The 14,959-nt window shown below is 36.5% G+C and overlaps 1 protein-coding gene across 1 annotated transcript in view; it reads right to left on the reverse strand.

The window, feature by feature from the left end:
- The window catches only part of LOC145662525 (scavenger receptor class B member 1-like), a 319,290-nt gene extending 304,751 nt beyond the window's left edge, over window positions 1-14,539 (reverse strand). Inside the window, exon 1 of the mRNA XM_081728186.1 lies at window positions 14,404-14,539. The gene's annotated coding sequence lies outside the window, so the exon portion shown is untranslated. The remainder of the gene's footprint in view (window positions 1-14,403) is intronic.
- Window positions 14,540-14,959: the final 420 nt, after the last annotated feature.

Here is a 14,959-nt window from a genome sequence, read left to right on the forward strand (position 1 = left end):
TTTAAAATTATTGTTCAAAGCCTTTGTATTTTAATAAACCTTTTCCAAAATCAATGGAAATGAATTGTGCTGCCATCTTTGGAGTTCTTTTAAACTATACGTTTGTGGGCGTTTATATGTTGTGGCCAATCCTTTCGACAATATCTCGGAAACCACAGGTTCTAGAAAGATGACGTTTTCACTGATCGATTGCAAATTTTGTGTAGATTGTCCAGTTCTAATTGAATATTTAAAAAACATGGCCATTATCTCTTTATTACATTTTTACGGGTAGATTGGAAGTATTGAAATTAAAATGAGAAAAAATAAAGCATCATATCCTACACATTATACATTCCACCACATAATTGTATACAGACGTTGCATACCTCTCAGACGTTTGTTTTTTGGGCAAATGATAATGAAAAACGAAGGATAACCATTTCTCTAATGTATGATGAATCTTTATTGTTTGGAGTGTTTTGCCCAATGAACACCATATATCACTGACATTATAATTAATTGTGTGTATAATTTATTTGCTTATTACATACTACATGCAAGAAGAAAGAAAACACTAATCATACATGAATTAAAAACCCCAACCGGAAGTAGGCTCAAATCTTGCAAACGGTGCGAGATATTGAAAAATTGATCGAAAAAAATCTCCCCTTTATGGTATCTCTTGCCAATTCTTGCCAATTCTTATCAATACGTCTTTCGCTTGTGTCTGTAAAGGGAAATGTACAGATGTGAGGAATAACAAGTGGATTCATGCTCATATGTGAATGATGCGATGTGTAGAGAGCGCAGATTCAGCTAGTATATATATATTAAAATCCATGATATTTCACAATTTGAGGAGCTCCCTTGTGGCTAAGCGATTAGTATACGCGCCTTTGGCGTGGGAGACCCGGGTTCGATTCCCGGCAGGAGCTCATGTGATTCGGATTTCACGTTAATCAGTAAGTCTCCTCTCTTATACCCTCGCTGCTGAAAGGGACGTTAAACTCAAAATCAACTCAACTCAACCGCCACTGCTTATTGCTAATAGAGTGTGTTGCTAACTATAATTTCAATGTTGATTTAATTATCTTGGAGGGCAGTGGTAGAACTCGCACCTCTAATGCGAAGAGTTCTTTGTTCAATCTAAGTGAGTTCGTGCTGGAAAAATCGAGTTCGTAGGTTTTCTCGGGATTCTCCCGTTTCCTCTCACGTTGTCCTTACATCAATTCTATCATTATTATTATTTACTTGTGCTAATCATCCGTCTCATTTAACCTAATGGACATAATCATGGATTTAAAACTAGAAGTTTTAGTAATTTTCTTACCTATTATCCTCATTACTAAAACACATCCTGATTTTTTCTTTCGATCCACGGCATGACAAATAATTGTAATTGTGAAAAAAATCGAATTTAATATTTCAGTGAGTTTATGCTACATGAAATGCATGCTGAAAAAAAAAGTAATTGTCCTAAAGTCAGTCTAGTTGTTCGTCTGTCCTCGATGTGTGTGCACACCAGCTGATAGAACGCATTGGGACCGTTTAATGTATTCGGAACAAAATTATAAAAATAGATTTTACAGAAGATAAATTCGAATTTTTTACTCTTATAATTCCCTAAAATAGGTAACTGGAGGATACAATTTTAAACACTCACACGCACACAACTTTTATTTTTCTCGAAAATGACTAGGGTATATTAATTTTATTCATTTTATTAATAGGGACTATTTCACTAATTCCATAATGTGTTACATTATAATTATAATAATTCCATAACCGAGAGAAATTAATCTTAAAGGAGAGTTCTTACACAATCCAAACGGAGCAAGTGTTTATTGAGAATTAAATATTTACTTAACAATCTTACGACATAGTATAAGCCGCTTCTTCTGAAATAATCCACAAGGAGTATTTTCTTCTCATGGGTGAGTTCATTTTCAGACATTTTTCTTCAAACTCTGTTCAGGGAATTTTGGACATATTTCATAAATAGGCATTTCATTTATAATGTTGGAAAATGGTATAAATAATGTCCCTTCAAAACAGTCTATAAGAGGTAGTTTATTTTCAAGGCAGTCCTCTTTCGAGCAATTTGGACCCAAATTGTTTGGTCCATAAATTATACAATATTATTAGCATTTTATGGAAAATGTTGTACAAGGATGAGACATACATCTCATGCGTAGTTTACGAGAAAATGGACAAAAAAAAACGAATTAATTGGTAAACATAAAAATTGATGCTGAAGGAGAACCATGTGACGTATTGAAATGAATCTGATATTGAAATATACTCCCTTAAGCTCTTCAATATGACCATACAAAATATAGTGCATAGTATAGGTACTGAGATCTAGCCTAAACTCAATATTAACGCTTAAATTTTATTTTTTGTTTAACTAAAACATAGTTCAACTAAAATAGCCCATCAGCCAATAGATCCAAAGAAATAAGATAGCATGCTTCAGGATAGGTACAAAAGTGGATCCGAAACGGAAGAGGAACGCATGACGTCACACCGTTACCAGTGCCTACCATTGCCCATTGTAATATTTTAGGAAGTGGAGGAATACCGTCGTTATTTTCTAGAAGTGGGGGAACGACATCCTCGTGCGTTCCGCCCCACTTTTACCCCCCCTACTTCAGGGTAAATTATTATCTGTAATTTTTGAGAAAATCAAAAAGGGAAATTTTTATCGTTCTAAAATGTATGCTATTCGTTGCCGATAATAATTGATAGTTTCCATTTACTGGAAGAAATTGTTATCTATTAGTGTAGTGTACCATACACTGTTATTTAGCAGATTCTTATTTTTCCTCTCCTAACGATAAAACACTCACTCTTCACCCACATAGTATTGTAAATATGATAATAATCCTACATTGAGAAAAAAGTCGTATGTGGCCTACGTAAAACGCATCGTGCATGTGTAAATACTGTAGTTCTTGCACTTAACGTAGAACAAACGTATAAGTGAAAACGCATGTTTTATAATATTTCCCGTATAAATGTTCCATCTATACGTATTTTCCTTATGAAACAATATAGGCGGTCAGGATCTCACATTCAAATGTACGTATATAACATATAGCTGATGTACATAACATATGTATATGATATAATATGCGGAAGATTGTTAGATGTCAGATATCCTACAACGGCATGATGTAACATTTAAGGGCCGTGCGTATGTACCATATCGATAACGTGTGCTCCGTACTTATTTCTGTAGTGAACAAGAGGATTCCGTATATTTATACAATATACCGGTGTCCAGATAATAGATTTTTCTCAGTGTATGACATAAATGGAATTTCGTTTCAAAAGATTTATATGGCAAATGTAGTCATGAGAATGAGTTTTCCTAAAAGCATATGGAAATTTTGCTCATATTTTATGAATTAATATTTCAGTAATAACTGGAATTGAAATGAAATCTTTCAGTTTTACGTCCCATGATTATGGCGTGTAGGCTAAAGCAGACGGTGATGATGAGAATGAACCACATGGTCGAAGGAAGAAATGGGAGAAAAAGGATAACCCCGAGAAAACCCACGCACACGCTTTTGTATACCACAGAGCCCACTTTTCTCAAGGTGATATTGATACAGCAACTCCACGCATCAAAGGTGAAGGCTCTACCGCTGACCCCCGCGTCCTCTGTAATAAATTAAGTAAACTATTATTTAATTTAAGAAATTGAGGTCAGAAAACCCTAAAAATTCCAAGTTCTTTTAGGTTACAAGTGATTCCAAAGAGAACTCCTCGAATCCAATCAGCATTTATATATATATATATATATATATATATATATATATATATATATATATATATATATATATATATATATATATATATATATATATATACAGCATGATTCAAAATGATGTGAACGATAAGGAAACGTTCTATAAGTGATAATACTCTATCAACAATGAAATCTCTATAGAAATACTTTCAATATTATCCTCAAGTTTTGTTTAGAACGAGAGTAGTAGTTCAAAATCTATCCGCTAGGTGGCAGAGTGATTAGTTCCAAGATGGTTGCATGTGGTGCAGAGAGAGCATTTTGCCTTTTACAGTTTCACGTTAGTTGGTCTGTTGTTAGTGTTCAACGCGAGTTTCGCACAAAATTTCATAAAGATCCACCATCAAAGAACTCCATGCGTAAGTAGTATGACAAATTCAACAGAACGGGATGCATTTGTAAAGAAAAATCGCCCGGTTTGCCGTCCACTTCTGAGGCAGATGTCGAAATGGTTCGAACCAGTTTTCAATGCAGCCCACAAACGTCAACAAGGAGAGTTAGCAAAGAGCTTCAAATGTTTCAAACAACATTTGGCGTGTAGTGCGTAAACATTTAAAGATGTGTCCGTATCGAGTGCAGTTGTTACAACACTTAACACCTAATGACCACACGTGTCGCAAGACTTTTTGTGAGTCATTTCAAGAGTTGTGCAGTGTTGATGATTTTTTAGGCAAACTTTGTTTCAGTGATGAGGCTACGTTCCATGTGACAGGAAGAGTGAATAAACAAAATGTTCGCATTTGGGGAACTGAGAAGCCTCACCAAATCTGTGAAATTGTGCGTGATTCACCGAAGACGAATGTGTTTCGTGCAGTTTCATCTTCAAAATTTTATGGTCCGTACTTCTTTGACGAAGGAACTGTGACTGGACAAACATTTCTACAAATGCTTACTACGTGGCTTATGCTACAGCTCGAACATGACAGTGCAAACTTCATCTGTCAATTGGATGGAGCTCCATTTCACTTTCATCACAATGTCAGAAATTTCCTGAACAACAGACTGCCATACCGCTGGATTGGGCGGTCAGGTAAAAATGATTATCAGCTTCTACGTTGGCCACCAAGATTACCGGACTTAATCCCCTGCGCTTTTTTCTGTGGGGACATCTAAAAGACATTGTCTACAGATCCCCTCTACCCCAATATGTGAATGAACTGAAAGAGCGCATCACTGCTGAAGTGCAAACTGTTGATGCAAACATGTTGAAACGGGTCTGGGCGGAATAGGAATACCGAATAGATGTATGCAGGTTAACAAAGGGGGTCCACATAGAATATTTGCGATGTACTATTTTAATTTTTTTTATCACAAAAACTTGGAGAGTTTTAGCATTTAACTGTAAAATTAAAGAGTTATTTAAATTTTGTTAGCCCATAAGCATCCATGTATTCTCGAACGTAAAATAGATTCGACTTAATTCGTTTCCTCTACAGGAAGCACCAGTATTCTTATTGATATTAAGCTTACCCGAAAGTATGTAAAAACGGTTCTATCACCCGCCAATAGTACAAAACCGTTGTCTGGTTGAGCAATGTGGTCAGATACGTACTTTATTTAATTCGGGGACAAAGAAGATGAAATTACTGTTGATATTCTGGCCAGATAATAGTCTGGTACTAACATTAAATTTGTGATGGTATTACGATGAAGTGGTTCCAGGTAGAAGTCCGCACGGGCTGAAATTTTTAGCCCGGGCCCTGCCCAACCCGTGAACTTATAATATAAGGCCCGACCCGAGTCCGAAATATGTTTTAGCATTTAGGACCGAGCCCGGACCGAGCTCGTGTGATAATCAAATGAGCCCGAAATAATCCCGAATTACAGAAAGTTAATAACTAGCGTAAAATTGTATTTTTATTTACAGCAATTAGAGGTTTAATTTTGAAGTTGTACTTTAAAAGTTCTCCAGAAAGGACGGTTCAATAAATATCGTTGTACAGTTTTTTTTTATGAAGTTAGGCCCGAAAAGACCCGAGAAATATGGTTGTATAATTAAAAATTTAAGGCCCAAGCCCGGCCCGGGCCGGAAGTGATACATGCTTTGAAGACCCAGACCCCGTGCAGACCTCTAGTTTCAGGTAGTCCTAAGAGAAGATATCCTCGGATTCACTAACCTATTTTCTAAGATAATTATTTACTATTTTTTTTACATCAGTATGAAAAATTATCTAAATAATTGTAACTAACAAATAACATAAAAATTTGTAAACTATTTTGTTCGAATTTAACAAAAACTGCGTTTGAGAAGCCTCTTGGGACTGCTAGGATTAATTCAATAGCATTTATCTTTTATTGGGATTGCTTTTAAAGGATATTGTAAATCGTTGCGAATTCGGACTTTAATCCGAGTTGTGGATAGGATTATTTTAGGCTGTGTCTCTAATTTGTGATACAATTTGAGTTTTTAAACCATAACTTTGTCTTTGCAATGAAAGTGTAAAGACGATGCAATGAACTTTAGGTGAGGACGCAGCGCCGTTGAAACTACGTTGCAAATATTTCATGACAAAATTTCTATCTATCTTAAAGGAGCAATTCGAGTTAAAAACAAGTTTGGTGCAATAGAAAGAGTAACAAAAAATAAGAGACACGTATGTTTTATATGTTGATAGACCGTCTCGTTCAGCTTCTATAGCCATTTGTTTTCGAGGAATCGTAAATGCTGACGTCACGCGTGGGTTACGCGATGAACTCAATGTGAGTCAGTAACCGCTCCCTTGTATGCAGCTGATAAACCTTTAATAGTGCAGTGGATTTAATAGATTGTGTTTTGGATTTGTTAGCAGTCTTGCTTTGTGTTGTTCTTGAGGGATGTTTCTGTTAGTTGTTTTCCTACAGCATTAGTATAAAGAAAAAAGTTGAGAGAGAGCAGTAATTGCATACTGTTGTGCGAAGCAATGTTTCTTCCAGACATGTTTTTACGAGAGCATTGTTTCCCGGAGCTCTGAGAGTGCCCCTCGGAGAAGACCAAAATAATAAGTCTATAATATAATAAATATAATAGTACTGTGTGAAAATAATGTGTCTCTCCGAATACTAAGTGTGCCGCCTCCCCGGATTTTTTTTTCTGAAATAAACACTAGTGTGAAGTAGAAAACACGTGTTAATACAGCGCGTGCTGTGTTTATGAAATGAAATAGAAATACCTAACAGGTGTTCTGTTTTCGGTTGTAATTCTCGTGCGATTAAAGTTGAGGACATAAAGTGTCTTTTTCTACGTTTCCAAGTCGTGAGAAATCACCAAATCGTTATAAATTATGGCTCAAGAAAATCAACAAGAAAAAAGAATTGTGCCAAATAAAAACACTCGTGTTCCAAACATCTTGAAGAGCCTGACTTCGAGAAGTCAGGTTTACTGAAAGAAAAGCTAATGCCAGTGGCGGATCTAGTCTGGGACCGGGGGCTTAGGCCCCCCAGTTTTTTGAGTGACAAAAATTATTTAAGGTATTATTTAGATATTTTTGAAAGTTTATAGTAAACATGATACACCTATCATAGTCTGGGTTCTCACCCCCCCCCCCAAGTTTTTATCGTCTAGATCTACCTCTTGCTAATGCCAGGAGAGTTATTTACACGTAAACTGAGAAAGAATGCTCTTTCAAGTATATAATTGAAAGGTTTAGAATCCGAGTCATTGAACAAGCGCCTATCTATGTCCAGTTACCAAGGTAAAAATATCGTACAAAACGCAACTGACGGTTGTAGTGAAGACGAGGCATTAGAGGGTAATAGCAACGATGTCACTCATGATTCTGAAGATACTGCTTTAGAAATAATCTATACAGTGTGAATTGGGGAGTGAAATATACCGGCTTGTAGAAGGGATCAGTGACGATGAGTGTTCTTCTAGACATTGATTGATCGTTTAATTTTTTTTTCTGTATCAAGTGACAATGATGATGAAACGGGTGATGAGAGTTTTTCCGCGGAGAGCGATGCGAATAAAAGAAATTTAACCGGTAAAGTGTTTTTCGCATTCTGGCAAACTTCATTTCATTTTTGCCTCATATGTCGTGCTTCTGTACATACCTTGAAGTACAAAATTATATGGTCAGCGTTAAAAATTGCAACAAAACGTGAACATACTTATGTTTGGGAATCGGAAGAATGATTAAAGAAAAGGTACTTAGGTGTTATAGCAATCTCATTTGCCATCTATTTATATGGTATTGGTTTCGAAATTTTAGTTTCTATTATGAAACGCTGAAATTACTTAGGAAAAACTACGTTTTATAATATTATAAAATCTTTTGTGCATCACCATAAGATATTATTTTCTACATGCAGACGACATTTCTAAGTCTTTGCAATCAGTTCTGGAAAAGGAAACCGCACGTAGAACATGCAACCTCACCTCTCAGAAACGAAATGCTTGGCACAGTGTATTCAAGCCTGCTCTCGCTGCTTGACCACGTATGACGTCATCACAAAATCTTTCTTCCTCCGTTACTCGCTAACGACTGAACGTAACGCGATCAAACAAACACCATTCCTTTTAAAATTTTCAAATCTACAAATGGAAATAATTTGTAAAAAAAATGCAGTTCTAAGTCATACTCCTCCTTTAAGTTCGTGTCCAATAACACTTGATACCCAAGTAGTAATGAAATAACAATTTATGGTGTAAGTTTTTAATTTAAAACAAACCTGAAAAGTAATACTTCAATAAGATGAAATATAGTGATTGGGTTTACTAGTGTTCCTACTAAATAGAAAGAACCCTTTTAAAATATGAGATCGCACGAACAAGTTCATGATCCTTGCACTCTAAAACACTGTTTTATTCTTACATGATTTATACACCGTAGTTTAAAAATTATAAATCAATAATTATACGAACACAATGAAGAGCATTTGTGAACATTTAAAGATACGTAAGTCATTAGACAATATACTCCAACAACAAATATGATTTAAATGTTGTTATATTGCACTCTTCGTTGATCTCTTGTGGTCACTCCTAAAAGGATTCTGATCACTTCTAGATCAAATTAGGAAAAAAAATCGGAGCATAGTCTTTGTACATACAAAACCAGACAAGATTAGAAAGAATTCTTAGAGAAGTGAGACGAGACTAGAAAGAATTCTTCGAGAAATGAGACGAGACTAGAAATAATTCTTAGAGAAGTGAGACAAGACTAGGAAAATCTTCGAGAACTGAGACAAGACTAGAAAAATCTTCGAGGAGTGAGACGAGACGAAAGAATTCAGAAGTTCGACGAGAATAGAAAGACTTCTTCGAGAACTGAGACGAGAGTGGAAAGACTTCTTCGAGAACTGAGACGAGACTACACAAAATTCTTTGAGAAGTGAGACGAGACTAGAAATAATTATTCGAGAAGTGAGACGAGATTAGAAATAATTCTTCGCGAAGTGAGACGAGAATAGAAACTTCTTCGAGAAGTGAGACGAGACTAGAAAGAATTCTTAGAGAACTGAGACGAGACTGGGAAGAATTCTTCGAGGATTAAGACGACACTAGAAAGAATTCTTCGAGAAGTGAGACTAGACTAGAAACAATTCTTCGAGAAACGAGACTAGATTAGAAATAATTCTTCGAGAAGTGAGACGAGACTCGAAAAATTCTTAGAGAACTGAGACGAGATTATACAAAATTCTTTGAGAAGTGAGACAAGACTAGAAAGTATTCTTAGAGAACTGAGACGGACTACGAAGGATTCTTCGAGGATTGAGACGACACTAGAAAGAATTCTTCGAGAAGTAAGACGAGACTAGGAAGACTTCTTCAAGAAGTGAGACTAGATTAGAAATAATTCTTAGAGAACTGAGACGGGACTGGGAAGAATTCTTCAAGGATTGAGACGACACTAGAAAGAATTCTCTAAGAATTGAGGCGAAACTAGAAAAAATTTTTCGACAATTGAGACGAGACTAGACAAAATTCTTTTTAGAATCGTAGCGAGACTAGGCGGAATTCTTCGAAAATTGAGAAGAAACTAGAAAGACTTTTTTGAGAATTGAGGCGAGCCAAGAAAAAATTTTCGAGAATTGAGACGAGACTAGAAAGAATTGACGAGAAAACTTTAATCCCTCGTCTCGTCTCGTATAGATTCAATTTTATGTCTCTTTTCACCATCGATGCTATGTAAGGCAAGACGTACTGCTTAGAGGAGATATTTATTAATGCCTCATGTAGTACTCTCACGACTGTAACATTTTGTGGCATTCGATTATTTCCACATAAATAAAGAGTGTGGTCATTGTTCACTAGAGTAATCAAATGTTTCGTTTTACGTACCACGATTAAGTTTTTTAAGCCAATGGAAACGAGACGAGACAGCTTTTGTAACAAGTTACGGAACGAGGCAGAACTCTTGCAATAGAAACAGCTACATTTTCCGAGATAGACATCATTTTCATTCCTATTCGAGACGAGATGGCTTCAACGCTTCTCTCGTAGATAATCATATTCTTATCAATATTAAAAAAAATACTTCAGAGAACCAGCTTTATATTTCTTCGAAGAAATTAAAATTTTCAATTTTACATCCCACGATTACGTCATTTAGGTTGAAGGAAATGAAAGGGAATGATTATGAAAGAATTGGCGGAATGAGAAAGAAGGAGGAAACAAGAGAACATTTAAAAAAACACGGGCACGATGTTGTCCACCACGAACTAGAATGTTCTGGGATCGAAATAGGGACTCCTCATATCAAAGGCGGCCGCTCTACAACTGAGCCATGTGATCCTCAATTTCTGCTAAGTATTGATATTTGTTTACTCGAATAATAAGTTATTTTGCATCAAATTAAAAAAATAAACAAACGTTTTTATAAGATTCGACAAAATACTTTAGAATACTTGTAATTGTTGGAAATGTCTGAATGACACCCTCTTGGTGCAGTTTCTTTAAAAGAAAAGATCCGTATTTATTTAATTACTAAATGTGACCATTTCATTAATTAATTTATGTATTAGTTAAGATACATTTTTGGTACTTCGTTTCATACTTTTTTCAAGATCATCATTTTTAATGAATTTAAAACTCTATAGTAGCTTTATGGTACTCTATGGTAGTAAAATTCACTCTTGTAGAGGGATCAAATCTATGTTTTTAACCATCTTGTAGTTTTATTTGATTGATAGATGTTTGAAACTTAATATTCTTTTCTTATAAAAACAATGTTTTATAAGCAACAGTTTAAAACAAAATTTGAAGCATTACTCACGAGGGAACCTATCCAAGTGTAACTCTGACTTCGAGTCGAGACTATGGCCGTTGGATACCTTGTCCCAAAAAATCATAACACGAAAAGGGATATATCCTCGATCGCAACCGTTGCGAAGGTAAGAGCGGAAAAAGTTGGAAATTGAGCTCCATAATATACATTACAAAGCCGGATTCCGGGTCAGATTTTTCGGGAACGGTCAGGTAAGGAAACTCAGCGAATACATATCAAATTACTTTTCTTTTTGAATGAAAAAATTCTGTCCCCGGGGCACTCGCAGGGTCCCAGATGCGGTCCAACTCAAAATTTTTAAATGGAACCGGGAGTCAAGTAACATATTGTATGAAAGCTATTGTTAAATAAAAGAAGATAGAACAAATCTAAACTCTCTACGATAACCCTGTGCAAACGGGCAGCTCAAAATGTCAATACAACCCATATATCAGAAAATCTATGGCCACGCTTCTAAATCCGTTAAGTTGCGACAATAAAAAAACAGAAAAACACGTTTAAATGTACAAGGTATTGAAGTTAACCAAATTGCTGCAGTCTCTTATAGAGTTGCACAACGGACCTTATCCAAGTATAAGTGTGACTTCGAATGACCAATGGACCATAGAATGACCATGGCATTGGATTTCGTGTCCTAGAAGAGAAAGGATAAATTGTCAATCGCAACCGTCGTGGAGGGTGAGAAGGTCAAAAGGCAACGGTATATGCTTCGCGCATCGGGACCCCAGATTCACAGATTGCACCGTGAAATTTCTATCCCAATGTTGGAGGAAATTTTAATAATGGTGCAGAAATAAATTATATAGGAGGATGCTTTTGAGAGAGAAACTCTGCAGCAATTTGCTTTACTTCAATACCTTACACTTTCAAACGTGGTTTTCTGGTTTGTTATTGTCGCAACTTAATGGATTTAGAAGCGTGGCCATAGATTTTCTGATGTAGGTTGTATTGACATTTTGACCAGTTGCCCGTTTGCACAGGGTTATGGTAGAGAGTTCAGATTTGTTCTATCTTCTTTTATTTAACAATAGCTTTCATAGAATATGTTACTTGACTCCCGGTTCCATTTGAAAATTTTGAGTTGGACCCCACCTGGGACCCTGCGAGTGCCCCGGGGACACAAATGTTTCATTCAAAAGGTGCTGGGCTGCCCACACTAATTTGATATGTATTCGCTCAGTTTCCTTACCCGACCGTTCCCGAAAAATCTGACCCGGAATCCGACTTTGTAATGTATAGTATGGAGCTCAATTTCTAACTTTTCCCGCTCTTATCTTCGCAACGGTTGCGATCGAGGATGTATCCCTTTTCGTGTTATGTTCTTTTGGGACAATGTATCGAACGGCCATAGTCTCGACTCGAAGTCAGAGTTACACTTGGATAGGTTCCCTCGTCAGATTTTTATTCGAGTCCCCATGAAGATGGAATATGGGACTATGCACACTGAAAACGCACGTTGACTAGTTTTCTTTTTAAATTTTCTTTATAACCAACTGTGCGGTTCTTCCCATTCCATTTGTTTTAAAAGTCAGTTTGATGTGAAATTCGAAGTAATCCATTCCATCAAGGCCATGAACACAAAAAACAAAATCTTCAAGGAGAGTTAAGCACGTTCATACTCTTCAGTGTGATTCGAACCAGTTATAGATTCTACCTTGCGATCTGCGGCCGAATAGCTCAGACGTTAGCAGCGATCCTGGGGGGAAGGGAGGTAGCTAGGGGAACCAGATTACCTTAAGTTTGTATCTGCCCCCAGAATTTTGACATTTTTAATTGGATTTTTGAATGTTTGAAACGAAACATACTTATACATAAATCCACGTTGCTGATCTCAGAGTACTCAGCTACAACCACCGTAAACACTTGGTTACTTCTTTTTGAAGTAGATTGGATTGTACTTTTGTGTCTCTTTTAGCGCTAAGGCTATATGAAACATGGATCTACAGTTTAAATTTGGATTCGAACCGCGTGAGCTCCTACGAGAAAAGAACCTGGGTCTTCCACAACAAAGACGCGTATGCTACCCATGTAGCCACAAGGGAGCTCTGCCAGCACATGAACCTCAAATATTTTTACTTACATATACACCAGTCTTACAAATAGTCTGCAACGAGGATTTATATTAGAATTATTAACAATAAGATGTTAGAAAACTTGGGAAAGGGCGGTGAAGAATATGGGATTTAAATAAATATGAAAAAGACAAAAGATATGGTGATTGGAACGAAGCAGTCCGTGTCCAATATAAAAGTGGAAGGGGAGAAATTAGAACAGATGACTTGTTTTCGATATCTGGGTAATACTATTAGTGATGATACGAAGTGTGAATGTGCAATAAAAACAAAGATAGGAATGGCGAAAGAAGCCTCTGGGAGGAAAAAAAATACTATTCTGTGGGACCTTGAATAAATAATTGAGAAAAAGACTCATAAAATGCTTTGTGTCGAGCATTGTACTGTATGGGTCAGAAACATGATCATTACGCAAAGTGATGGAAAAACGACTGCAAATTTTCTAAATGTGGGTGTGGAGAAGAACGTAAAGAATTAGCTGGGACGAGCGCAAAACGAATGAGAGGGTGTTAGTAATGGTGTGAGAGAAATTACGATTGTAGATATTATTAAAAGAAGAGGAAGAGAAATTCGTTGGAAGATTGGCTAAGAAGGAACTGGATCATTACAGAAGTGCTAGAGAGTATTGTGGCAGGCAAGAGACGGAAAGGGCGAAATGAAATGAAATGAAATCTTTAAGTTTTACGTCCCACGGTTATGCCGGTTAGGCTAAAGGAGACGGTAATGATGAGAAATGAATGAAATAGTGGAATGAAGAAAGTGGGAGGAAACGGAAGAACCCTGAGAGAACCCACGAGTACGATGTTTGCCCACAACAAAGTTCATACGGTGCGAGCTGGAATCGAACCAAGGACTCCACGCACCGGAGGTGAACGCTCTACCACTGAGCCACCGCACCCCCCACGAAGAGGGCGAAGGAAACTACAATTAATGGACGATTCCAAAACAGAAAAATCGTACATGAAGACGAAGAGGTTAACGGAAGACCATGGAGCATGGAAACTTTTCAGGTGCAACTAATTACCTGCCAATAATGGCAGAATACCTATGAGCATGATGATGATGATATTAACAACAATAACAATAGGGAAATAAGTCGACCAGTGTTTATATTTAAAGCCACTGTCGTGTGATGCAACTGAAGAAAAATATATTGAAAGTATTTGAGAGGAATTGATCGGCCGCTGGATTCGAACTCTGGACTATCTAATTATAAATCTATATCCTTTACAACTAGCCCACGGAAATTTTTTTGATTTCATAGTTACAATGTACTATTGTATACCTAGATTGAATGAAATATATATATATATTTTTAACATACCTCACTCAATTTAATACGGCTCACACACGAACATGCACAAGAGAATAGGCCTACACAGCACGAACCAGAGTCCAAACGCGCATAACGAAACACACCAGAGTGCTACGGTCAGACTACTGATAAGTGATAATGTTTGTCTTAACACGATTGGTTCATTGGTTAGGAAGAGCAATACTTGTTTTCTTTCAAAATTGCAATTACAGAGTATTTCATCATGATTTCCTCGGATGCACATGTTGTTTCCTATTAAATATTTGCATAACATTTTACTTTTTAGTTTGGACATGTACAGTCTTGATCCAAAAAAAAAAAAAAAAAAAAAGGTAGAAATGTAATTAAAAATGCCTGCTTCTTTTCAGTTCAAATTTGTTCATGCTGTGTACTTGAGGTCCCAAAGATTCTTTTCTAAATATTTCAGATAGCGAAAACCTCAAAACGTTGCAAAAAGTTACGATGAATTTTCCACCTATGGGCAGGGTAGATCAGATTTGGTCCATGGCTTTTCAGTTCAAATTTGATCACTCTGTGTTCCTAAGGTCCCAAATGGTGTTTTCAG

Source organism: Thermobia domestica, chromosome 10 (assembly GCF_964235325.1).
Source record: "Thermobia domestica chromosome 10, izTheDome1.hap1.1, whole genome shotgun sequence".
Lineage (NCBI taxonomy): Eukaryota > Metazoa > Arthropoda > Insecta > Zygentoma > Lepismatidae > Thermobia > Thermobia domestica.